Genomic DNA, 27,733 nt, shown 5'->3' on the forward strand with positions numbered 1-27,733 from the left:
TCCGCAGAATATCCGCGCCATTGAGGCAGCAATTGTGAACGACCGGCGTGTGCACCTGCGAACCTTATCGCATACGTTCAACATTTCCTATGGTGCGGTGTACCACATTGTTCATGACACGTTGAAATTCCGTAAAGTTAGTGCTCGCTGGGTGCCTAAGATCCTGACAGACCACCACAAGGGCTAGCGAATGATGACAAGCATGGATCACTTAACGCGTTACGCCGCAGAAGGGCATGACTTTCTGAAAGGAATCGTCACTGGTGATGAGTCGTGGGCGTACCACTACACGCCCGAAACCAAGCAGGCCTCTATGGAGTGGAAACATGCTGGTTCCCCAGTACGAAAAAAATTCAAAGTGACTCAATCTGCTAGGAAAGTGCTTGTGACAGTGTTCTGGGACATGTTGTGTGTGTTATTGGTGGACTTTGCTGAACACGGGACCACTGTGAATGCTGCAGTCTACATTAAAACTTTGGTTAAGTTGCGTCGTGCCCTTCGTGACAAACGCCGCAACATTCATGCTGATGGTGTCAAACTTCTTCGTGATAATGCCCGTCCCCATGTTGCTGCTCCTGTTCGTGAGAAACTCACCGAATTTGGGTGGGAGGTGCTCCAGCATCCACCATTCAGTCCGGACCTGGCACCATCGGACTTTCCTCTGTTTGGTCCCAAGATGGAATTCCTGGCCGGCCAACACTTTGCGACAGATGCGGAAGTGAAATCAGCAGTCCGCAGATGGCTATACTCCAACCAAACGGACTTCTACGAACAGGGCATATTGAAACTGGTACCACGATGGGAGAAATGTGTTGAGAAACTTGGTGACTATGTAGAAAAGTAGGTCAAAGATGTCAGTTCATTTGGGATTTGTTTGGTTTTTGTTACATATTAAACTTTTTGCGAAAAAAATTATTGTGCGTTACTTTCCGATCTGCCCACGTACATTATCGCCAGATGGATTATTGTTAAAAAAAACAAGGGGGTACAAAGTTTTGTGCTCTTTATCGAACATTTCGTCAGGGAACCATTTCAAGTACGCTCATCTTGTGTCGGTGGAAGTCGAGAGAAGTATTTCCATGGCTCTCTTGTCCGACAACAGACGATCATTCGTGTACTGCAACTCAGTACTTAAAGTGTAAAAGATGACAAAAAGTGAACTTTCTTACTTGTACTACCATACGCAATGAACATGTGATAGATACTGTAACGTTAATTTGTAATTTGAATTGCTCTTGGTAGTTTATAAATTTGTTTTACAAATCTTTCAGAATTTTTAGGTAATTTTTCTAAGTTTATAGGGCATTTTCTTGGATGTATTAGGTCATAAATGCATTTTTTAAAGGTAATTTTTTGACAATTTTAAGGTCATCAAAATCCTAGCTGTCACGTGCCAGTCCCGACGACACAATGAAAGGTGCAAGGAACAAATGTTTCCCGAGAGCGACGATAGATGGCAGCACGCCATATAAAGAGGAGTAGAGCCAATTGTAGAAACTAGGAGCGGAGAAGAGCGATTATATATATTATAGTAAATGAAAAATATATAAAGGAAGAGTATAAAAATTATAGAAGGAGTGAATAAAATGTTGAATATAGCAAATTAAGATAATTAAGAACATGCTCATATAGGAAACAATTAGGAAAGTTATTAAGTGAGCAAATGAATTCAGAAATGTATCTCTTTTTGATTCTCTGACGAGGAGAACATCGTCAGCTTTTGTATTTTTCCGTCCCTCGGTGGCGCTGTGTTCAATTAGACGCCCCGAAGCACTTACGGTTGCGCTTCTTATTAGACGCACTGGGCCATAGGCAGCGCTTGCTGTTAGCGATCCTGGGCTATTCCCCTTTTTGGTCGTTACATAGGAGGTGGCGCTATTGTCAGTTTAGACGCCCCTAATCTTTCGATAAATATAGCTTGTGTTGATTATATAATGCCAAAGAAAGCGAGCGCATATATGTAATAAATAAGATTACGCTTTAAAAGGAAGGACAATAAATTAGAAGAAAGAAAAGACCAATAAGTCTTCTCCAAAAATAGAAAGAAGATAAGAAGAAGCAGCCTTTTCCTAAATAGAAAGAAGAAGAAGTCTTTTCCAAAGATAGAAGAAAGAAAAGAAGAAGCATTTTCTTAAATAGAAAGAAGAAAAGAAGAAGAAGTCTTTTCCAAAGATAGAAGAAAGAAAAGAAGAAGAAGCCTTTTCCTAAATAGAAAGAAGAAAAGAAGAAGCCTTTTCCTAAATAGAAAGAAAAGAAGAAGCCTTTTCCTAAATAGAAAGAAAAGAAGAAGCCTTTTCCTAAATAGAAAGAAAAGAAGAAGAAGCCTTTTCTTAAATAGAAAGAAGAAAAGAAGAAGAAGTCTTTTCCAAAGATAGAAGAAAGAAAATAAGAATATGCCTTCTCCAAAGATAGAAAGAAGATATGAAGAAGAAGCCTTTTCCCAGAAATTACGAGAAGAAAGAAGAAGAAGATTTCCTTTCAATTATTCATATATGTATAAGAAGAATATAACCGACGTAAATATGGAATCAGCATATATATATATATATATATATATATATATACAAGCTTCGCTATATATTTTCTCTGTATTGTGTATAGTTTTCAGAATATAGATCCGCATTTAACTATATCCTCTTGGCTATAAAACGCTTTCTTATTTGGAATTCTAGAATAAAGAACCTATCCCCTGAGATTAAGATATCTGTAGCCGTGGTATAAATAACATTTAAGTACGTATCCCCAGGGGCGTAGCATAGCCCTCGTAATTACAAAGGCAACCCATAGTGTCATTTATGATCATGTATTGACAACAGTATTTTTTTCGGGCGGGGAGCTGGACTTGTAAAGGTGTATAGCATACAGCTGCTTTCTAAGGGGACAGCACACACAGTAATATCTATATTAACTTTCATAAACATATACCTAACTTTTCGCTGTAAAAATGACAGTGTGGTGTCATTTTAAAGGGATTTTGCATTTATAACTCCGGTTCTTCCAGAGATCTTCACCGTTTTTATTTAAAAATGTTGATTTTTTCAAAATTTCTGAAAGGATTGTACCCCATCTGCCCCCTCTGTGTACGCCAGTGTTTTGAGACAAGACCGAGACTTGTCCTTTGAGACGGAGACAGGTATTTTCAATCAGAGACGATACAGGGGCACTACCAATCTCGTCTCGTTTATTAGGTCAGGTTTTTTTTGGATAATTAGTTGAAAAATATTGTATTGTTTTCTTGTGTATAATATCAGGGTCTCCCCGATGGCGCAGTGGTTGTAATCAAGGGTTCCCGGGTTCGATACCCGGTGGAGGCACATAGTGGCTCGGATCCCACTTTAAACTGTAGGTTCAGTCCCGATTAGCCTTAATGTGCATAAAGTGGACTTAAAACACCAAATCAATCAATCAATCTTGTGTATAATATGTTTGCATCTCTATCTTTCTTATTTCTAATGTATTACCTCTCAATTATAACTCATTGTATTTACATATTTTTGTTCATTTTCCCTTCTTGGCGTTATTTCTGTCATATTTAAAATAGTAATTTCACCGTAACCACCATCGTACGCAGAGAGGGGAAGCTGATGGGGCTACAGCCCCTCTCGAAATTTTGAGAAAATCAAAATTTTCAAATGAAAGCAAGAACTCTGGAAAAATCAAGGTGGTTAATACACTCCCCCCTTAAAATGAACCCGTATCACCGTTTTTGTCTTTGAACAACTTTTAAAATGAAGGTTAAAAATGGAAATTACGAAATATTTTAAGTTTACCCCTCCCGAACTAGAACACCCACGTCCACTTTTACAATTCCAGCCCCCTCTGGAAAAAAAAATCCTGCGTACATTAGTGTCCGTAACCTTTTTTAAAAATCTTAATCTTTATCTATCCGTCGACCATTTTTCCATGGGTATGGATATCGTCAGATACATAATTTTCATTTTCTTTTTTTCCTGTTTCCAGTATTTTCATGTCATAGACCATCACTAAACACACCTTTTGTTGCCTTCAAACATCAACAATGTTGCCACTGTACCTCATAATTTTTTTAAAACACCCATTTGGACCGGTACGCCTTTACGAGGCATTTCAGGATTGGCTATACGCGAAAACGATCGGTTTTCTTCTCTGAACTATAGATGGCGAAATAGTCCACCTACCCAAGGTGGAAATTGACGTCCAAATTTCCGTACGAATGTTTGACATGCAATTTTCCATGCTTTGTGGAAAAATAAATTTACACTTTCACTCACATTTGGCAACACTGCATGAACAACACTGCACCCCGTTTGTTGTTTCTATGTTTAAAAATATCTACTTGGACAGGGCTAACATTTGGTGTATGACTTATGTATGTACAGGTTTCGGTTACAAAGTAACGCCACTCTTAATTCCCAGTTGCGCCGTTCGTGGGACACCCTGTATAAGAGATATTACAGTATAAAAACATCAAAGATGTTTACATAACGCACATATGTGATACATAAATTGAACATTTACAATATTAAAAACAATGATAAACAGGAATGCCCATAATAAAAAAAATAGTGTGTACGTATGCATGAATTTGTTTTTCTTAAGTTAGATACATTATTCCTTAAATTTATGTGACAGTATTTATAAACACTAAGGTCTATGAGATTAGTAGATTTTTTTACATAATTGACAGTTGTGTGGGCCAGTGGCGGCGATTAGAGGGGGCGAGGGCCCCCCAATTTTTGCCACTTTTGCCCCCGCACTATGCTAAACCTTAGCTACGAGGAAAAGTATACTGTCTTTGCCCCTTCAGTTTTGGCACCTTGCGCCCCCCCCCCCTACTTTTGGAACCCAATCGCCTACACGTGCCCAATCTATTTTACAATTCATTTATATCATACAGCGCTTTTTTCTGCGAGATATTACTTGATTAACTGCATTTTTTCTTAAAAGGAGTGATATTTTTTAGTCAAGAAGGAAGTTTGTTGGAAAATTTTACACCTGCAGAATGTGGTGATGTATCTGAGAGACATGAAAGTTTTTCTATGTCTTGTGTTATGTCCATGGATGTGTTCATTTCTAACTTGTCTCTCGTCATTTAGTATGAAAATATTAGATTTATAAACATACAGTGAATATAAAGTCAAAATTTTGTTTTCGCGAAAGGCAATTCTGCATGTGGATCTGGATGGTGTTTTGCATATAAGTCTAACATCCCTTTTCTCTTTTTGTATGTACAGTGGGATCCATGACTATTACCGTGCAAATTGTCCATGACTATTTTCATTAATTTTTATCTTGCATCCTATGTGTTTTTAAGCCATGGATTTTTATGTATGTTGGTGCAGAAGTTGTCAACAGCTTGTTTTGAGTTTCCTTTTAATTATTGAAGCTCTTATTGGATCAAATAAAGTGCTCGAACATGGTGATGGACGATTTGCACGGTAATACTCATGGATCCCACTGTACGTACCTGAGCTGCTCCTCCCCAAGCTGTAATATAGTTCTCTAAGTGAGGTTAGATAAGACCATAATATAGATTAATAGATTCTGTTCATGTTTCTTCCCACCTACATTCAGCACCTACGTATATTCAGTACAACTCTTTCTCTCAGGTTTTTCTTCAGACAACAAACGTTTCACGTTAGTCACGGGCAATATAGTTTTTATGCTTCGGATTGTAACGCCTACAGAAAGTAAACTGTGTACATAAACGCTGTAACGCGTCAGGGTGTGGCACTAACTTCAGAGAAGAAATGGTGGATCGACATTTGTTACAAAAGAGCATTCTCTTAGTCCACCTTTAACTGTATCCATGTGCAGTCAGTCCTGTAACAACCTCGACCTTATATATATAAGGAATAGATTCACGCACACGTTGAATTAATAAATAGGAGTTTGAGGTCTGAAACTGTAAGAAAAGGACCAGAAAGTCACTGCATTTTGGATAAAAATGTAGATACGACTCGGAACATGAAATAAAGAGTTCAGGAGCATTACAGCGTTAAGTGTGTTACATTCACACATAAAATGAAGGTTATAGACATGCGATTGGATTAAAATACTCATAATGAATTGATTTAGTAGAATTATGATATACTACTTTGTGATGTCTGCTAACAATGAAGAAACTCTGGAGTATGATGACATAGCCTGAATGCATGAAAAACATTAACGAAAATGTGTTAGGTGTGTGGCGCTTTAAAAATATAGCAAAGTTGGACTTCATTTGTTTGTGAAGCATATGTGCTACAGATGCAAATATTTTTTGTTGGTGAAATATGCAAATTATATGCATTCACAAGCATTTAAACTTTACTGCAATGACCTTAATTATATGGCTTAATTATAACCCTATTATGATAATAAATATTAACACTATAGGCTATAATAAAGAAATTTTGAAAGAACAATAATTTCTAGATTAATTAATTTTGTTATTTACATCGAGTAAGATCACTTTTCATGGAATGTCCCATCATATAATTGGAACTTCAGTGTGGGCAGCAGTAACTGCAACTGCCGAAGATTCTTGTATAAAACTGTCCAAACGTGGCGAAGGTTCGTATCATACATCCATTAAAGCTCTTCAAAGAAAGCCGCATTGTATGGCTGCAGTAGTTTACAGATCCTCGCGTAAGATTTTTGCCGATTCAGGATGAAATGAATTAATCAAGATTGTGCAAACTTGCACTGAAGCGCAAACAGCCTCTGTTCAACAATTCTCCACAATGAAGCACAACCAGTCCGGTTGATTAGCTGCGTGGACTGGAAATGGAACAAGTAGGCCACCTAACAATGCGCGGATGCAGGTTGCCGAGGACAATGTTGGAAAGTGACTTAATGACTCGACAAAAACTCTCCTTTTAACACTGTCCAACAGTGTCTGGAATCGTTAATGTAATGAACCTAATCTTACAGCAATGTGCGAACGAACGGGGGGATGCCGGAGATTTACCCCCACACAACATTTTATCCCAGGCAAATGAAAATAATTTGAATCCCTGCCAAGGATGTTTTTATCCTCAAAGAAAATTGAATTGAAAGCATACAGTATATCATTTTTGTCCATTAATGGCCCAGTCATCAAAGATTTCACTGCCGAAAAGTTTGCAACCTTGTGCAGGGGTGTCCACGGGAGGGGGTTCATAACGCGCCTGCGTCATGGGAATTTTTTGGGGGGACAAAATTTTAACCAATTCTACAGAGCATTTCCTGACATTCGCTACGAGACTCGGCGGCAAGCGGCCCGGCATCAGCGCTTGTCTTTCCCGGTGAACTGGTCCGCGACAGTCGCTTATATTAAACCTCGTAAAAAAAAGTTTAGAGTAACTGGATCAGTTCTGAATAAAAGTGGAAAGAAAAATGGAGAAATAAAGTATACAAAGACAATCCGCACACCACCCGTGAGTTAAAAGAGAGTACTGTACGAAAAATCGGGAAAATTACAGTAGACGAACTTGCACGTGTAAATGCCAATTTCCTTCGGAGATTCCAGGAATGTGTTGCAGCAGAGGGACATCGTTTTCAACACCTTCTGTAGCCAAGGTTAGTACACAATATGAAAACTGTAATTTTAATAGCCGACTCCAGCGACTGTTGCTGACCCATTCACCGGGAAAAACAAGCGCTGATGCCGGACCGCTTGCCGCCGAGTCTCGTAGCGAATGTCAGGGAATGCTCTGTATATAGGGTCAAGTGCCCATATTTCGGATACTTAATTTCAAATTAGATTTTCAGTACCTAAATGTAAACAAAAGGGCCTCCATGATGGCGCAGTGGTAGCGTCGTCGCCTTGTAATCAAGGGGTCCCGGGTTCGATACCCGGTGGAGGCACAAGTGGTTCGGATCCCATTTTAAACTGTAGGTCCAGTCCCGATTAGCCTTACTGTGCATAAAGTGGACTTAAAACAACATATCAATCAATCAAATGTAAACAAAATAAGCCATAAATGTGTTGATAAACATTGAACATATATTTATTAATGTTTCTGAAAGTTATATTAACATTTATAAGAAATACTTGGTATATTTTATGAAACAAAGAATTGTATGCATATTTTTAGTCTGACAAAAAGGTTGTCTAATGTCGGATAGGGTATTTCCTAATTTCGGATAGGGTTACTAATGAGTATTTGGAAAGGGTGCACAATTTCGGATAGTCGAAATTAGGTACCCGTGTAGCATCCGAAATTAGGAAACCCAGTCGCATATTCAATATGGCGATTCCGTGCGTTCCCCCTCTGAAATAATGTGACTGAAACTACGTAATAATGTTTGCTGAATCTCTCAAGATTATATAAAATTTCGACAGAAGTGAGTAAATATTAACCTTCCAGTTGTAGGCCTTAAGTTTGGATGGTGAAATATTACATCAAAACTCCGGAAAAGTCAGAAATATCTGCCACACACTAAAGAAACATTGCTCAAGGTCACGCACAAGGGTGAAAGTTTGGGAGAAGTAGCGTGTTAGTCGGCACTATCTGCACTTCGGCGCTGCTGTTCTAAGGTGGAAATTTCTTGGTATCCGAAATTAGGAACCTATCCGTTTCGTTTCATTGACTTGTTATTGATTGTTAGTTATGCCCAACCTTACCGAGCATGCATTAAAGTGTTCATCACAAGGAACTTGTAGGTAGGTTAAAAGGATATTAACTTTGAACTGGGGAATAGAAATTTGGTGAAGTTTTTGGAGTTACTACAGTCCAGCAGAATTAACTTGAGAGAAATGCCCGCTCTGTGAGTGATGCAACTGCGCTCTAATTGGCTAGAGCGGGGGACTTCCCGCTGTAACGGGCCAATGGAAACTCTAATGTTGGGGCGCGCGAAATGTTACCAACTGTTGAAAGGACTCACGTGCAGTGACTGGTGAAGCAAGCGAAGTGGCAGTGTTTCCAAATCACGGATTAAAGGTAAAGAACAAACTGTTTATCCATTTATTATGTGATACAGTGATATTTCCGTTACACAATGTAATTATTTTTCAAATCTTCCATCTCCCGTTGTCAGCTGATTGCCCGTGATTCGCATGAGAGTCAAGCGTTCGCTGTAGGTTGGTACTCCTGCAGCGGCGCCGACAGCCATTTGTCTCAAGTTAATTCTGCTGGACTGTAGTTCGATAGTCTTTTTGTGTACATGTTTGAGTTTTCTTAGAATGTAAATGTACTGTTTCTAAATTACGTGTAAATGTTATCATAAGATTTAATGACCTAGATTAGAATCAATGTTCTAGGGCAAGGGTTCCCAAACTTTTTCGTTTCACGGCGCCCTTAGTGATTCAAGATTTTTCTGCGGCTTCCAAGTCAGAATGTATGACTATCTAACACTTGTAAAGCTCAGTTAGTGTGTTAGGTTGCTTGCCTTAAGTTAGAAAATAATTACATATTTCAAATTCAGAAACATTTTATGTGTAAAATGTACTAAATAAGCACACATTTGGAACAATCATATCATTGATTGAATATGTTGGAACATCACATTTTGGGAACCACTATTCTAGGGTACTTTGAACTGCAAGGCAATGGATTAGATCACTCACTGGTAACACAAATTTGCATACCCAAAAAACCTTACTTCCCAAAATGAAATCACTGAGTGGTCATCCCCCAAAGCAAAAAGCTTAATTCGTACAGTAGCTTACAGTTGGATATATTTATCTGTACATTATCATATATTTGTTATCGTGATTCGCATAGATTGCCTATTGAAATCAGTAAATGACAGTTTTTAAAACATAAGTAAGGATGCATTCATATGATACCACTCAATGTTTTTCAAAAGTTGGTGAGCCTTTGCTTGCTTTCTGTCTCTAAGAACGTTAGAATTTCGTCCACCAACTCTGTTATAATTATATCTAAATTCTGGTACAGAAACAATAGAGAGGCAACACTGAGCGGAAGTGCTCGATGGGAGAGAGTGAGCAACGCTTACAAGTTGCCGATTCTTAGGTAGTGGAAAGTAGAGGAGCGTGGCCTTCATTTGCTTATTAAAAGTGTTTGTTACTTAGCGTCGCTTTTCTAATTAATCGCGACGATGAGGATAAGTAATGATCAGATGAAGTGGGTGGAGGAACACACCCAAGCCGAGACTCGAACCCAGTTGCGAGACCGAAAGTTAACCAGTTAACGCGCCAGGTCATCGAGCCGGCGCCTATTTAAAAGTAACAAACTTTAGTCAGTTGTGCGAATCTCTGAGAAAATGATCTTTGGGTCATGCCACGGCCCTGCCGAATCTATTCGTATTTTATTTTATGCATGAAATATTAATTCCCACCATTACGTAGGAACTAGGTTGGGCAGGTCAGGTTTGGTATTCCAGGCGTTCCGTTTTTGTTCCGTGGTGTATCGAAGAGTGGGGCTCGAGTTGTAATTCCACGTCTCGACACCCCCAGACAAGACTTCAATGTTTCCGCACATAAGTTGACATCCTTATTCATTATCCATCACTTAATATTTGTGACGTCACTTTTATAATTAGGAGGCCGAAGTTGAGGCCGAGTATCGACCATAATCTAAAACAAATTTGCTGCATCAGCCTATGATTTTAGCCAGGAAAAGTTTTGGTAAGTAAAACAATTGAAATGAACTGACCCATTGTCAAGTCAGGCTTTGTAAACAAATATATGTCTTCATTAGTCAAAGATACGAGCTAACCGAAACTATCAATCAAACTACTTACTATGTTTGCAGTTGGTCTGTCTGCCCCTGCCGACAACTAGCATGCTTAACGAGCTCTTCGTCAAGACAGACCAAACCGGTTGCTTCGACCTAGGAACAATTTACAGTGAATGTCGTTTGTGTGCGTGTGTGCAATCGACACCATTTATCTATCCCTTTGGCTTGTTTTCGACCAAAATATTTTCTCCCCACAATTTTCTTGTCGTAAAAATGACAATGTAGAATGGCATTTTCAACATTTCATATTTCACGCCCGCCAATCAGAATGGTGATCATTCGCGAATAATCTATTACTATTCAATAGAGAAACAAACCTTCGGTACAAATAAAGAATGTAGATATGGCATAAAGTGTATATCTCTATTAAATTATAATTCACCACTGCCAATGTCACATTGGACTTTCCTACAGATTTTTTTTATATATAAGACGCTTAATAAGTATAGTTATATGCAAGTAGATGCCTTCAAAGTGGAAAATAATTGTAAATAATACAATGGACGAAACTGAAATTGTCAATTGTCGTCATAAAGTTTTGCCAACTGGTTCTTGAGCGATGTTTGTCGTAATTTAGTTCACCCTTTTTCTTTAACATATCACTAACACATTAGTATTCATGTTTACATTGTAACAGAGGCGAATGCAGCGCATGCGTCAATTGTGGGAAAAAGGAAAGCTTGCTCTGCGACGACATTCATGAGCATTTCTACATTCTAATTTCTTCATGTAGGAGAAGTATTTACTTTACACGAGAGCGCTGAACTAAGCTTATATTACATTTCTTGGATCTGAAGAACCTTTAGTTCCAGAACCTAACTTGACTGAAGTTAAAGATGCTATTAAAAGGCTTAAGAATAACAAGGCACCTGGCATTGATTTAATACCAGCTGAGTTAATTAAATATGGTGGAAATTCATTAATACGTCAAATTCATAAATTAATTTGTTTAATATGGAATAAAGAAGAAATCCCTCAACAGTGGAAAGAATCCATAATTGTTCCTGTGTTTAAAAAAGGTGATAAAATGAACTGCAATAATTACCGTGGAATTTCTCTACTCTCAACAACATACAAAGTATTGTCTAACATTCTTTTAACAAGACTAACCCCATATGCTAATGAAATTATAGGTGATTATCAATGTGGATTTAAACGTAACAGATCAACTACAGATCAAATTTTTCACATCAGACAGACACTTGAAAAAAAGTGGGAATATAATCAAAATGTCCATCAGCTATTCATTGATTTCAAAAAAGCATATGATTCGGTCAAAAGAGATAAACTATATAATATATTAGTAGAGTTTGGAATACCTAAGAAGCTTGTTAGTATGATAAAAATATGCACCAGTGAAACAGAAAGTAAAATTCGTGTGGGTAATAATATGTCTGACAAATTTATAATTCATGATGGGTTAAAACAAGGAGATGCATTATGTCCATTGCTCTTTAATTTTGCCTTAGAATATGCTGTAAGGAAGGTAAAAGAAACTAAAGAAGGACTAAAATTAAATGGTGTGACTCAGTTGTTAGCATATGCAGATGATGTAGACTTACTGGGGGATGATATAAATACGATTAAGAATAATGCTAAAATATTTTTCAAAACTGCTAAAGAGATAGGTTTGGAAGTTAACAAAGAGAAAACTAAATATATGCTTACAGGCCGAAACCAAGTGTTAGGTAATAATCAAAATCTAATTATTGATAACAACTCGTTTGAACCAGTTTCCAAATTCAAATACTTAGGAGTAATATTAACAAATGAAAATGATATTAAAGAGGAAATAAAAATTAGGCTTAATTCAGGAAATGCATGTTACTTCTCTCTTCATAAACTTTTGTCTTCTCGTTTAATATCTAAGAAACTAAAAGTTAAAATATACAAAACAGTAATTTTGCCTGTAGTATTATATGGGTGTGAAACTTGGTCCCTTACATTGAAAGAGGAACATAAATTGAGAGTATTTGAAAATAAGATCCTTAGGAAAATCTTTGGACCTAAAAGGGATGAGGAGACAGGTGAGTGGAGAAGGTTACATAATTTAGAACTACATAATTTGTATTCATGTCCAGATATTATTAGAATAATTAAATCAAGAAGACTTAGGTGGGCAGGCCATGTGGCACGAATGGGAGAGGAAAGAGGAGTTTACAGGATTCTTGTTGGGAAACCAGATGGTAAGAGACCTGTAGGAAGGCCAAGACGAAGATGGAGGGACAACGTTGAGATGGACCTAAAGGAAATCGGTAGGGATGGAAAAGAGTATATAGATCTTGCTCAAGATAGGGACAGATGGAAGGCCTGTGTTGCTGCAGCCATGTACCTTCGGGTTTAAGAAGGCTAGAGAGTTAGTTAGGATCTGAAGTGAAAGAAAGTAATAATTATTTTCCCACAATTGACGCATGCGTCACTTCAGATCCAAGAAATGTAATATAAGCTTAGTTCAGAGCTCTCGTGTAAAATAAATACTTCTCCTATATGAAGAAATTAGAATGTAGAAATGCTCATGAATGTCGTTGCAGAGCAAGCTGTCCATTTTCCCACAATTGACGCATGCGCAGCATGCACCGCATGCGATTATTGTAATAAAGCTTTCCTCCTTCTTTTCTGCCTTTGCATTTCTTTAATTTTATGTCACTGATTTTGATTGTTCTCTATTGAAGTTCAATATTCACAGATTAATTGCAAATACAGTATTTTCTGATCTAATTGTACGGTTCAATGTTGGGTATCAGTGATCGCGCCCAGATCCAACTCACGAGACCTCTTGGTCAAACGCCGTATTTCGTCTTCTGATATCAGCGCGGAATGCTTTTGTGGTTAGGTTAGGCTTCCTAGGTTTAAATCTCTTAGCATAAATACGTTACATTTAGCCTACTACTAAAGTATTTAACCTGACGTCATAAGACGAAATACGGCGTTTGAGCAAGAAGTCTCGAGTTGGGTGCGATAAGCGAAAGACCCTTCAGTGTTGTGAGTATATTATGGTTTATTCTTGCTCGTTGTTGATAGCATTTACACCCCAAGAAATCAAATTATACGGACAGCAACTTTCCCTAAGAATGCCTTCCCTTCCTTTATATTTGCATCTTCGTCTAATTACATAACTTAATATGTTAAAAGTCAATTACATTTTCAGATAAGTCAAAGAATTGCTGACTGGAAGCTAGATGTTTAAATAATAGTTTGCAAAAGCAGTGAACACGAACACAATACCAGCTCCGTCATAATTGTTAACTTTCTAGATACATAAGAACTCGAATTTCATTAGATTATAAAAACACAAACTCAGTTTTTTCTTCTCCGCTGAGTAAAATCGACTGTCGAAAGGGGCGGACCACTAACGGAGAAATTGCGTACCATTCACGAGGTGAACTCGTTGTCATGCTCCGAAAATTTGCCACCGAGAAACGCTGGCACTTCGTTGACAGTTTCGGCATAAACTTGAACAAGAAAAAGCCACGCCCCATGTTTTGTTCTGTTCATAACAAACCGTTCATTGTTGTTGTTGTGAAATCTACATTGACATGCGGGGTTTTTCTGTTCTGAAAGTATGCTATTTTGAGGTCAACATGTATGTTCGTTTGTTCTTCAACTTTGTCACAATGACATCGGGCGAACAATGAGCAGTTGCACCGTGACATACTGTTGAATCCAATCATCGGACCAGGACGCGAATGCTTGGGTAAAATTACAATAATGTCAACGTCAACATACCCAACATCCCTAGCCAAGGAAATATTTAGGGGGGGGCGAAAGACTTACTAAGTACTAAAACTAAATAGTGAAAATAATAAAATAACTAAAATATTAAAAATATACTTGTTGTTTAATCCAGGGTTATAGATTTCCGTCGAACTTGTTGGAACTTCGAAGGCAAGGATCATACGACTTTGAATGACAGTACCAAAGATTTATGCAAGATCTATTACTACTTATAATAATATGAATAATATATTACCAGGAGCTTTATTTTCATCAACTGGATCTAAACTTTTTTAAAAAAATTCAATAAATATTCAATTCTTTATCTATTTGACATTAATTTCCTTTTTTTTTTTACAAATCTTGCTGACCTTAACTATACGTAAGTTAGATAATGAATATTACTGTTATATCACTATCCTTATACCATCTTCTTACCTATTCATGTAATAAAAATATAATAATAATTAATTTAAATATTTTAATTAATACTATTTTAATTTAACAATTATAATTATTTTAATTTAAACATTATTTATTTTGAGACACTTGGTTCGCCCCCTCCCCCGAAATGGATTTCTAGAAACGTGCCTGTCCCTAGCGTGCGCAGATAGGGTAGTAGGGGTGGAGACTGGAATTGTGAAGGTTCTAGGGGTGGGGATTACACAATAACATATTTGGTAATTACAATTTTTATCCTTTCTTTTAGAAGTTGTTGAATGTCAAAAATTGGTTTTCCCCCAGTTCTTTGCTGCTTTCATTTGAAAATAACGATTTCTCAAAATTTCTAGAGAGGGCTGTAGCCCCATCAACCCCCTTCCCCTCCCCGCGTACGCCAGTGCCCACTAAGATACAGTTCTGTTCTCATGTTCATTTCAATCACATTCACTTATTGGGATGATACATTTTTTTGCAGAAATGTTCTTTCAGCGTCATTCATTTGGTTACTTTTTGCGGTCAGCTGTTGAAATTAGCCGCTAAAATTACTGGCAATGTGGCACAGGTACACCCAACGGCAAGAAATGTCCATCGCCATTTTAATTTACTGTTTTCCACAATGTGATCTGCTTCTCATCAACAGCACAGGATGTAGAATAAAATGGAATGAAAACAGCAATGGACAATTTGCTAATTATCTTTGTCGTTAAATTATCACCAAAATATATTTCTCAAATTTGCAGAAATCCTTCCATAGCATTTAGCTTTATCCTACTAACACAGAAAACCATACCAAAATCTTAATCTGTAAGAAAATCTGAAAACCCAGTGTGCCTATAATATGCATAAGACAGTAAGAAGGTGAGCTTAAAGTCTAAATCCTTATTCCTTGTACAGTCAAGAGAATTATTTTTGTTGTGGCATCATTAAAATGCACCATACAATGTTTATAATTTGTATTCCATTTGCCAAACAAGCCAGGCAATGGTAAAAATCAAGAGGCGATACACGATGAAAGGTTATTTTTTAGAATATCGTATAAGTTGTGGAAATGTCAGCGGATTTTTCAAGAATTTCATAACAACGTCGACTGTGCATAAACTATCCCGGAAAATTAATTCAAAACACACTCATATATTGCATGTTTGGGTGAAATGTTAGCTAAAGAATGAAGCGGGAAACAGCCGAGAATAGAGAAAATTTTCCAACTACGTCAAACATAGGAACGTTAATGATTCTACTACTCAAGAAGAATAAACTTCCTTCTGTGCGCAAATGAATACGCAAACACACATTACGTAATAGTGTTTGCTTTAGAAGTTGGTATAATGGGAGTTAGCGTCTGCACTTAAGACTACGGAAGTTCGTGCAGTTAAAAAAGAAAATATGGATGTAAATGTGCTTTAAAATCAGTTAATTCGTACATCATTTCATGCCTGTTATAAGAACAAACAATTGTTAAAGTCCAGCACCTAATTTGCTGTAGTTAGTATGATCTCGCCACACTTGGCGATAGTTGAAAAACAATAGAGTTTAAAACAAGAGTAGGCTAAGTAGGATCTGAATTCCATATTAACATCAAGAGCGTTCTTCACTACTTCTGAGCAGTTGCGTTTTGTACGTACAAATGTTTATCTCTCGACACAATTATTCATGAAGAGAATTTTGCTTCGTGAACTTCTTAATCAATTCCTTCATTTTGACTGTCTTACGCAATGTTTAAGACAGTTTTAACTTGTTTATGTTCACAATATTCCCCCATGGAAATTCGTTAAGTGTTTTTACAGCAATGTGCAGTTGTTTAGTGTAAAATTATGGCCACTTGGTCACGAAATTTAAACGCAGAAAGATAAAGTTTTGCCACCGTCATTGCCCAGCGATTAATTTCGACTGAATTGTTAAGGTTTCAAAGGGTGGAGCAGGCGGCCGCTATTTTCTCCCTCTGGCTAGAATCTAACACATTTCATCATGACTAAGCGTATTAATCTTCTTTCGTTTCACGCCAACCGCTGTCTGCCAGTGGCGCTTTTGTGCTCGTGAAGTCGTGACTAGCAGCCGGGAGAAACTAAAACGCGACAGGAGATATCTTCTAAACGGAGCCTGGTTGATTCGTTCTACAAATTAAAAACTAGAAAATTATATTGTAACTGGTTCCCAGATGGACCAGAAATAATTTGTTTTTCGCAAATCATCGACATAGTAAAAAAAGAAGAGTCGGCCAATATTTAGCACTAAACAAATTAACAAGCACAGTTTGATTTTCTAATTTGGAAATGTAAAATGAAATAAAATACATTTCGAGCTGAATTAACAAAATTCACAACACGCACAAAAAACGGATTTGATTCGTAAACATGTGTAGAAAGTGATTGTGTTTAGATTCGATTTTCCTTTACTTCGTGTAAATATGAGTTTCATTTCCGCAACAGAGGTATGCATGTACATAATTACACTAAATGTACACATGAATGGAATTTGGGGGGGGGGGTGTCCGGACTCACTCCGACTGAACTTTCATGAAGGTTTCTGCCCCCAAATCAGAGGGTGTGTGCACGCCTATGGCACAGAGTGCTCTATTCCGTCTAATTATCTCGTTTCATTGTCGTAATCTATAGTTCCCAGCAGTAATTTCTGTTGGTTAAAATTCTGGCCACCACCATTTGTGGGAGGTGTAAAGGGGCGACCCTTTCCGAAGATATCCACATGTTAACCGCACTTCCACGTAGTACACTTGGACTGCATTTTGAAGACTACCGATGTTGTGGCGCCTGGACTTGCAGCCAGAATAATCCTCTATGGAGCTTGTGTTCCGTTGTCCCTTCATTCATCTCACCACCATTCATGCACATCTTCGAGATTAGCCAAAAGTGGCATAAAAATGAAGTAAAATAAACTAAATCAATCAATCATCTTTGGATGACCTCTTGATATGCGCAAACGAGATGCGTAGTTTCAACCATTAACCCATACATTCCAATCTGATGTGTTCATTGCTTTTTATAATTGCTGTCCAACTTTGCTGGCATCCTATATTCCTCTTCAGCCTGGTTCAGTATTTACAGAACGAAACAAAATCTGAACATATATTTGACTGAATATTCAAGTAAACGAACCTAGTAATTATTCATTTGTTAATATTCCATCTTGGGAGACAACCTACCTGGATTTTTATAACTTCAAGTTGAACGTTGGCCTAGGACTATAGATATCTGTTCTTTAATCGACCGTGGACATGGATATGTTACCTGAAGGGTTTATGTTCCATTTGCAGCAGTGCAACCACTTGAAGAAATCGACAGGCTGCATTCTACTCGCAGTACGCACCCGACCACGCACGTAACAAAGTCGATCAAGTAGACAGCGGAGGGAGTAAGGAGAAGATCGTGACACTTGGGAATTTATGTTGGGCTTTCGAAATGCTCTCGATGAAGGGCGTGTTGGAACCGGTTTGAACCAGCTTCAACAACCTGCTGAATTTCGGCTGTCCATATTGCCAGCCAGGGGTTTGGGTTGATTTTTCGCGAGTCGATACTGGAGAACAGGTCCAGCTAGGAGAACAGTTCGTAGCTGGACCAGTGACGTGCACTGAGGAGTGATAGATCAATCCTCGCAACATTTATTGTCTTGTCAAAGCCACAGTTCATAAGCGAGGAGTGGTTTGTATTCGTTTATTCAGCATCTCTGCTCTATCTACTTAATTGAGACGATGAGGACTGATATCACGTTAGAAGCCAATCATGTTTAGTTTGAACTGAAACTTCATAGACGATTCAAGTGTGTGCAAACGCGAAAACAGATAAATAAACGCTAAATTATAACTTTTATTATAATTGCTAAATTCTTTCGTCTGCATTGAAAGAACTTTGCAATCTATGCAATGGTGTGGGTGCAGGGGGGGGGGTCACGTCACTGGTAACCATTGTCCTCTCCTGAAAATTCATCTTTTTGACCCCACCTCCAATTTACTCTGTTTCATTTTTAAAAAAAAATTAAACTAACAAAGAGAAAAATGAATATATCTATTTTTTAACGTTCCTTTCTCTTTCTAATTTTTAAATTTATATGTTAATTGATAAATTACGGCATAATCATAGCTTTAGTTCGATTATGTCTAGGTTTGTTGACAAATACAAAATTTGGATTAAATTAGTTGACAACGACTAAATCTAATGGAATATTTTAGTTTTCTCTTTCCAATATCATTAAATTAATTTGGTAAATGCTCATTTTCATTGTTTGATTACTCACCGCGTCACTGTCGCGAAAGTATTTCCTGTCGAACTCAAACCCGAGCGGAAAGTCATCTTTCCAGTGGTTGCAAGTAGCTCTTCACCCTCGAGAAAGATCCAGCCGTTAAAATTCAAATTTGGAGGCTGCGCGCTTGACAGTCTCCTCTCTGAGATTTTTGATTTATCACTGGCAAACACCGAAAGATCACAGAATATCGCACCAGAGTTAGGAACGAGCAACAAAGTAGCTTTATTTTTAAAACCACTGTTAATACAAGGGCCACTATTTATATTTTGAGCCTTGGCAACACTGATTGAAGTCAGGCGCGATTTGACGTTTGCACGGAATCGTCCGGCATTATTGACCATAACGTACTTCAAATGTTTTGTCAATAGCTTCATTTGTGTTGTTTATGTTGCCTTGGAGATTGCGCGACAACAATAAAATGGAATTAACTCGTGAACATTTTCGTGCGATGATTTTTTACGATTTTCGACGTGGATTATCAAGACAAGAGTGCATCGATCAACTTACTTCCACATTTGACGATGAAGCACCATCCTTTGCCACTGTGAAACGCTGGTATAACGAATTTAATCGTGGCCGCCATTCGCTCACCGACGAGATTCGCGAAGGTCGTCCAAAATCAGTTGTTGTTCAAGAAAACATTGATGCTGTGCAAAACCTAATACTGCAAGATCGTCATGCGACATACTGTGAGATTGAGGCAACCATAGGCATTAGTTCCACCAGCATATATAAAATATTACATGATCATTTAGCTGTGAGAAAGGTATGTTCTCGTTGGATCCCACACAATTTGACAAAAACTCAAAAAGACGCTCGCGTCAATTGGTGCAAACAAATGCTCAATAAATACAATCGTGGTGCTTCAAAAGACGTATATAACATTGTAACAGGTGACGAATCATGGATATATGCATATGAGCCGGAACGTAAACAGCAGTCGACTGTATGGGTGTTTCAAGATGAACCCAATCCAACAAAAGCTGTTCGTGCTCGAAGCACATCGAAACAAATGGTCGCCTGTTTTTTCTGGAAAACTGGTCATGTGGCAACTGTGCCTTTAGAGGAACGTAGAACGGTCAACTCTGAATAATACACAACAATTTGTTTGCCATAGGTCTTCGGTCAAATACCGAAAACAAACAAACGCCGTCGGATCATTCTTCATCAAGACAATGCCAGCTGTCACACATCTCGTCTAACAACCGACTTTATGAACAGTCAAAAAATCGAATTGATGGGTCATCCGCCGTACAGTCCTGATTTGGCACCCAATGACTTCTTCTTGTTCCAGAATGTCAAGAATAAATTGCGTGGACAACGATTTTCGTCGGCAGAAGACGCCGTTGATGCGTTCAAAAACCATATTATGGAGGTGTCTCAAGAAGATTGGAAAAACTGCTTTGACAAATGGTTCGAACGAATGCAAAAGTGTATTGACCATAAAGGAGAATACTTCGAAAAACAATAAAGCAGTTTTCAATGCCAAATTCCTGTTTTTTCATTGTTAGGCTCAAAATATAAATAGTGACCCTCGTAGTATACTATTAGCGCTGTTAGCATGTGAACACTTTAAATTAAATTCTGTTTTGTTTTATTTCACACACACGCGCGAAGTTTATGCGAACTTTGCCCATCTAAAAGTTATTGGAAGTCGTCCTCACTGTATGAAATAATGTTCACAAACATTTAATGTTTATAATGTTTATGTATGCAAATTGTGTTGTGATACGCGAAAGGCATGCTGGTGATGATGGAGTGGACTTTCATGCTAATTGCGTTGGGAATATTATCGTATCGATTTCAGCCAAATTACCATATTCAAATTTATCACTACTTTTTTTTCCTTGTTTGAACACGACTATCAAGCATGTTAAGTGATTACATTACAAACGTCCAGGGGTACTCCCATCAAAGTTTTCGAACCAATTCGAGGATAAAGATATGGAGACCTTGTGTGGATCTCGAGACAATTCTTTCGATATTCATATTGAAAATAAGTACCGTATTTTCCGGCCACTTTTAACTTTAAAATTAGGTCTGAAAAACAGGGTGCGTCTTATACTCAGTTTCTGATTACCTTCATATCTGAAAATTTTCTTTCTTGCTTCCTTGCGATGTGTGACGAAGATTAAAATGAATGGCTTATTGCAGAAAGGGACCCGAGTCACTTTTGCACAATTCTGAGAAAAACAATGAAAAATCCTAATAGTGTAAGAAAGAAATGTGCCGTTGTTGGCTCAAATATTCAACATAATGAATAGTTAATTTTGCAACCCTCAATGCACCCCCCTGCAGTATGCTGCTAGACACAGTGGAGATGAAAAAATTAACTCCGATACCTCAAAAATGTGACTCAGGTCCCTTTCTGCAATAAGCCATTCAAATGTATTCTTTCCTAGTAACATTAGGCAAGTTATTTGTTGAAAGCAGACTTACAAATTAGTTTATAAATGAAATACTACTGTAAGTTAATTATAAATTCAGTGATAAAACTTTTTCCTAAAAAATGTGTGCAGTTATACGTCGGCAAATACAGTAATTAATAGAGAGAAATGCTGCTCATTATCAAACACATTCAGAGAAGAAAATTCTGAAAATACTCGTTATCAACAATGCTTTATATTTCTAAAATGTAATCAATTTTTATTGTTGAAAACTAACACTCGTATATATTCGTAGGCAAGATTCGGTCGGAGATGTCTGTCATCTTGCTCTTTCACGCAGCGGAAAATGATCCAGGGGGGGGGGGGCTCACTGTGTACATTTTGTTCGCAGTGTTAGCAAATGGAATGAATCCGTCAGTTGTTTCCACTAGAACCGCGTTATTCCAGTCGGTAGGGTGTCCGATTCCCACACGGGAGATCCGGGTTTGATTCCTGAAGTGGGTCTTTTTAGATAGGATTTCTCTGTCCCTGCACAAACCGAAATTGAATGCAAAGAATGGAGGGTATCTGAGGGCGACCTTGGTTGCTAAAGGGTCTCACTTATCGCACACTTTTCAAGCCCCGCAAAATGTTTTCGTTGTAAGGTTTAGGTCTCTTAGCATAATAATATATTTTTGGTCAAGCGCCGACAAATTTGCAATGTATTTAAGCTAAGAGAAGTACACCTAACCAGCCAACCTAACAACGAAGGTATTCCGCACTTAGTTAAGAAGACGAAAGTCGAAACTTGACCAAAAAGTTGTTTGAGAAGTGAGCGATCAGTGATACTCCATATTAGAGTTGACGAGCTGTATCTTTGCGGGTGAACCCTGCCCAAGCCCGGCTGCGCAGTAGCAAGGGGGAGGAGCTATCGGCTGCGCGTCATTATCCTTGCGTTCTGTCCTTGATGTCGACCACCCAAAGGGCGAGTAGGTGGCAACTACATAAACGTATTTCTCTCACACTCTGCGCGGAGTAGCCAAGGCCACCCGCAAAGATACAGCTCGTCAACTCTAATTGGTCAAAATGTATGCATGTGTGTGTTCAAACAGCGCCGTGGACTGGATTAACATGAGAGTGAATTCGACCTTAGATTACCCACCTCGGGGTCGAACTCTGGTCTTAGAGTGGCAGCCAGACGCCCCACACGTTACCTCACTTACCTTACCCTCCTATAGAAATCCAGGCATGTGCAAGAACTGCATATTGTCAACTAAATTTTAATACTCAATCTATCCAATTTAACGAGGCTCTGGTTTACATTGATTGACTTGCTTTATTTTACTTCGCTTCTTGTGCCACTTTTGGCTAATTTGCGAAGATGGGGATGCGTCATCAAATTAATGATTGGACACTCACAAACATCCATTCCCAAGCCGGGATTCGAATCCGGGACCCCTGGTGTCGTAGCGCGGTGCTAACCACTCCGCCACGGGGAGCCGGCAACCGGCAACGAGGCTCTGGTGTGTGGACTCGGAGACAGTATAATCCTCTCTGGGACTTGTGTTATGTGCTATATTGTTTAGGGTTTAATGCTATTATGGGGATAATATTGCCTCGTTTGCCTCGGAGAGAAATCCTTGCTTGCCCCTTGCTCGAAAACTTGCTGCGGACGTCCATGCAAACGAGAGCAGTATTTTTTCAAACTGGGCCCGGTACCATTTTGGCATTCTGGCCAATGCTTGTGATAATCGTTCAAAATATTAATACTGCACGTCTATAATGCTGAAGCGTGGCCTTGCATTACACATTAGACAACTTGCATTTCCATCTTAAAATCAACAATTTCAACTCCCTTGAAGTGAAAACTTCTAAAGATTTTTAGTAATTACGAACTGGCATATCAAGATATAAACCTTTCTGTGCTCCATTTCAAGTTTTCAGTTTGTGCTCTTCTTTTGATATGTGGATAATGCAAGACTTCTACGTGAACTTTCGGGGGTTAGATTGACACGTTCCCACGATTCGTCATCAAATCGTATGCATTTTGAGCAAACACGCATACGACCTAACCTTATATAATTGGTGATAATCCTGTCAAGAAAATCTCAAGAAGAATATCTCAAGGTTAGATCATATAACTTGACGTCAATTCTCCAATTCAAACAACATTCAACGATCATTGCTTGAAAGGAACTTTCTCTCATCACGCTTTGCAGTCTCGTAACAGAAAGAAGCAAAATCCGGAAGTGGCAGAAATTGTAATGATTCCACGAGAACGTGCAATCACACGCAGCGTCTTGATTGCTTCACGGCCGAAAGGCCTCATGGGAAAAAAAGGGAAGAGCTGAACAGATGTACCCCGACCGCAAACAAAGGTATGGCAATGTTATACGATAATAACAAGTTTCACAGAATGGCATTTCGTTCCGGTAAATGATTCACACCTAAATGAGGGAATTGTTCAATGCTTCATTATTTTCTTCTGTTGAATGACGTTGCAGCGTTGTTAATCTTCAGCGGTGCCAACTTATATGGGCCTGTGGGGTTCAAGCCCAACCAATACTCCTGTCATTGTGATTTCTTTTAGAAATAAAGTCCCGCGCTTAAGAAAACGAAATGTTTCATCATTACACACCTAAAGCATTCTAGCAACTTAATTTTTGACTGTCCTATATTATTTACACTATCCGTGACCACATCATTATTAGGGAAGTTAGAGAGGATAAGACCTTATAACCAGAATGAGGATTGATAGGACTAGAAACCATAAATTCCAATGGGTTCTATTGGATTCCACAACAGGACCGGAACATTTTTTCTCGCACAATTTAAATCCGGTCCAAGTTGCGTATTGTTTCATTCCAATACGGAACTTAGACCGTAATCCGGGAAAAAAATTCCTGGACCGTATTTAAATTCATCCTGAAAAATTGTTCCTGAACCGAATTGAAATACTTTACAGATTAAAAGGTTCCTTACGGTCCACAACCCATTTACGCTTGCTGATTTTCTCTCCTGGACCGGAATTGAATTTATTTACAATTCCTGTACCTCTAAGAACTCTGTTAAAAACTCTCAAAGTAGGCAGGCAAAAAACACCGAAAATACCAAATAGGCACATGTTTTGTCACTTCCAGGATTAAGCACTCATCTTCGAAACAGGCATTTGTGACTAAAATAGACAAAAAGACAGCCTCTATAAAATCCATGAATTCTTCTCAGAAATGGCCTAAAACTGTTTTTGAACGTAAAAACATACATTTTATAGGCAAGAAACAAAAAATGTATTTTATGGCAAATCAGCCAACTTATCACATGAATAAAATTATAAAAGAAACCTGGAAATTCAGCCCACCCAATGTTTTTCAAATGATGGCGCCACTGACAGGCAGCATTGGCGAATCTAGCGGGAGGGCAGGGGGGGACGTGCCTCTCCCAAAATAAGGACTAGGTATTATAAAACGTGTTGATAACATTTCATTACAACGAACAAAAATGTTCGCGCTATATTTTTCCAGATAGTAAAAAATTGAACGAAGTTTAGCAAAATACATTAATCGGGATTAGATTTAGTAGACAGTTATTAATAAATAAGTCGGCGCTGGAAATGGAATCCGGGACTTGTTGGTTACAATGGACAGACACAGGGTGAAAGCATTCTAGGCGAAATATTTCTTATGTTTGTTACAGTGTCTCCTGAGGAAAGCTTATTCCTTTACGTAATCATTAATACACTAACGTAGAACTGCTTTTATTTCACGAAATCCTACTAATGCTATCACCTTATAATCAAAGGATGCTGCTTTCGTTTCCTGGTGGAGGTTCATTGCACGGTGGTTCTAATCCCACATTAAAGGACCAGTCCCGATTAGTTTATATGACCAAACTGGACCTAAAACGAACCATTTCAAATTCTAAAAATCTGCACATCATCTTAGCATATGTTTTAGAGCATATTCTGTGCCCTTCCCAGATCAGCCTGTGCATCTTACCGAGGGAAGACCAGAAAAGAGAATAAGAAATGAGTCGGCAAAGCCTGAGTGAACTTGCAAGACGAAGTGGATCTGACACAGCAGAGGCGGTTTGACCGTATGAAGAGGATGAGAACAGAAGCACTTTCAGCCAGGACACGTAGTGCGCAAGCAGGGGGCGGAGGAGGGAGGCCAAGGAAGGATGAGGAATAGGTTATGGAGAGTATGAGAGGAGGAGGACACGTTAGCTTAGAACGTACAGACATGGGCGTCCGGAAGGGGTGACAAGGGGGGAGGCGCCGTGCCCCCCCTGGAAAATGAAAGTCAACCAAAAAATATGTATTTCACACACATAATTTCATTTTAGCCACAATAATATGTGTTAATTATGGCATGAACACCATAAATTCAAATTTAAGCAATGTTTTTTAGGGAACAACACTATTTTGGGGGAAAATTTGCCTTCGTTTGCCCCCCCCCCTGGAAAAAAATACTTTCCTTGCCCCTCCCTGGAAAAAATCCTGCGGACGTCCATGCGTACAGAAGAGCAGATCGTAATGTTTTTCGAACAAGGCTATTTGAAGAAAAAAGTACAGGCAAATCGTAATGTTAGAAGAAATCTCAGTTCTAAATTATAATTACATTCCTCATCAGAATGATTACAACGTTACTGACCTGGTTGCGTCCCGTATCGTGGCCGTGCGGTCCAAGGCGTCAAGCTTTGGACTCTGCCTACGGGACGCGCGCTAGTTCGAGTCTCCAGGGAGAAGATTAACAACTTTTCCTGAGATTTCGTCCTGTGTTTGGGACCGGTGACCACCCACCATCGTGAGCAAATTGGGGAGCTACGAATGAGTAGCGTAACCCGGTCATGGAAACCTACTGTACAACAGTGACTGGGGGTTCGTCGTGCTGACCACACATCACCCCGTAACTGGTTGGATGATCAACCACCTCTGCTGAGGCATGTGGGAGTGAGGCTGGCACGCCCTGGCCATCACGGGCCCTTGTACAGTCATGGACACTTCTGGGCTGTAACGATACCATTAACTTTTAATGGGATTGTCACAACCCATCAGTGTCCGTGACTGTACCACGGGTTACTGACCTGGTTGTAAATTTTCTATATTTCAGGAATTATAGTAAAAGATAGCTTCTGTTTGCTCCCAATACTTACGGTAAAAGCACAGTGAAGCACATCACACATCGCCAGAAACTCACGAGGACAAGTTTCCGGTAATTCAAAACCACGGAGTTAAATGGGGAAAAACATAGTGGAGCCCCGCTCATCGCGAAAGGTTCCCAGGAACAAACACGGTTTGATCTTGGGTCCCTTGTTTCAAGTGGAAGGCTCTGTGATTGGTCCACTCAAGGTCACTTCTCCCTTTCCTGGAAGACACCCTCCTGTTTCCCCATTTTTTTGACAGTTTGCAAGCTTGTGCGATGGTGTTCAAGGTGCCTATCCGACAGCCAGTTCATTCATTCTGACATTTTTATGGCTTGACCGGGCTCCGTGCGATGTGCAAGGGTCCTTGTGCCTCACTGTGTTTTTACCCTTAGTGCCAAGAGTGTTTTAAGTGTCTTGTGTATTCCGTGACGTGCCACACATCCTCTCTGCGACCCACAATACCTGAAAAATCATCACATGAGAAAAAAAAGCCAAAGAGGAGTGACAAAAAAAAGGCGTAACGCAGCCCCTTCTTTTGGCCATATTCCCTTATTTGTGAAAAATCTTTGGCACTCCACCGTGCGTATCTGAGCATAAGAAATTTAGTTGTGACCAGGTAGTGCTACTTTTCGCATTGATGGTGCTTTCTATTAATCAGTTTCAAAAACCAAATTTTTACATAGCCCACATTTTCTTCAGTCATCCTGATTTCTCTAAACATTCCGGGAAATCATAATTCTTCTACTACATTCCAGACAAAATTCCCTTTCTTTCGTGTGCAGTGAATGAGCGAAATGCATCCGTTCGGTTTCTATTTCCTTCCCCCTCTTACGTCTTGCCTAACTTTAATTCCCATTGTTTCCACTCACTGAATCGGAAACTCATTTTTTTATAATCTAAAACCCGGAACGTCTTTTAAATGATTACACAACTCCCGTGCTTAAGTTTTGGTTTTACTTTCCCTTGTATCTACATTTTCCGTCCCATTCAAGCGCATTCGTAGGTTTAAATAATTGTCGACAATTAATAAGACAATAACCCGAAAAGGCAGGGAATTGAGAATGTGCTGGCTTCCTTGAGACTAGTAATACAAGGTGAATTAATACGGTTGGGTTCATCATGGATTGTTGATTCTCATTGGCTGCTTCTCTTATTTAAAAATGTGATCTC

The 27,733-nt window shown here is 38.8% G+C and overlaps 1 protein-coding gene and 1 long non-coding RNA gene across 2 annotated transcripts in view; one reads left to right on the forward strand and one right to left on the reverse strand.

Moving 5' to 3' along the window:
• LOC146003890 (beta-1,3-galactosyltransferase 1-like) overlaps positions 1-27,733 on the reverse strand; it is a 73,588-nt gene that overhangs the window by 35,904 nt on the left and 9,951 nt on the right. The gene's annotated exons all lie outside the window — the stretch shown is intronic.
• LOC146003891 (uncharacterized) overlaps positions 1-27,733 on the forward strand; it is a 98,204-nt gene that overhangs the window by 17,644 nt on the left and 52,827 nt on the right. The gene's annotated exons all lie outside the window — the stretch shown is intronic.

Source organism: Lepisma saccharinum, chromosome 21, assembly GCF_977018435.1.
Source record: "Lepisma saccharinum chromosome 21, izLepSacc3.1, whole genome shotgun sequence".
Lineage (NCBI taxonomy): Eukaryota > Metazoa > Arthropoda > Insecta > Zygentoma > Lepismatidae > Lepisma > Lepisma saccharinum.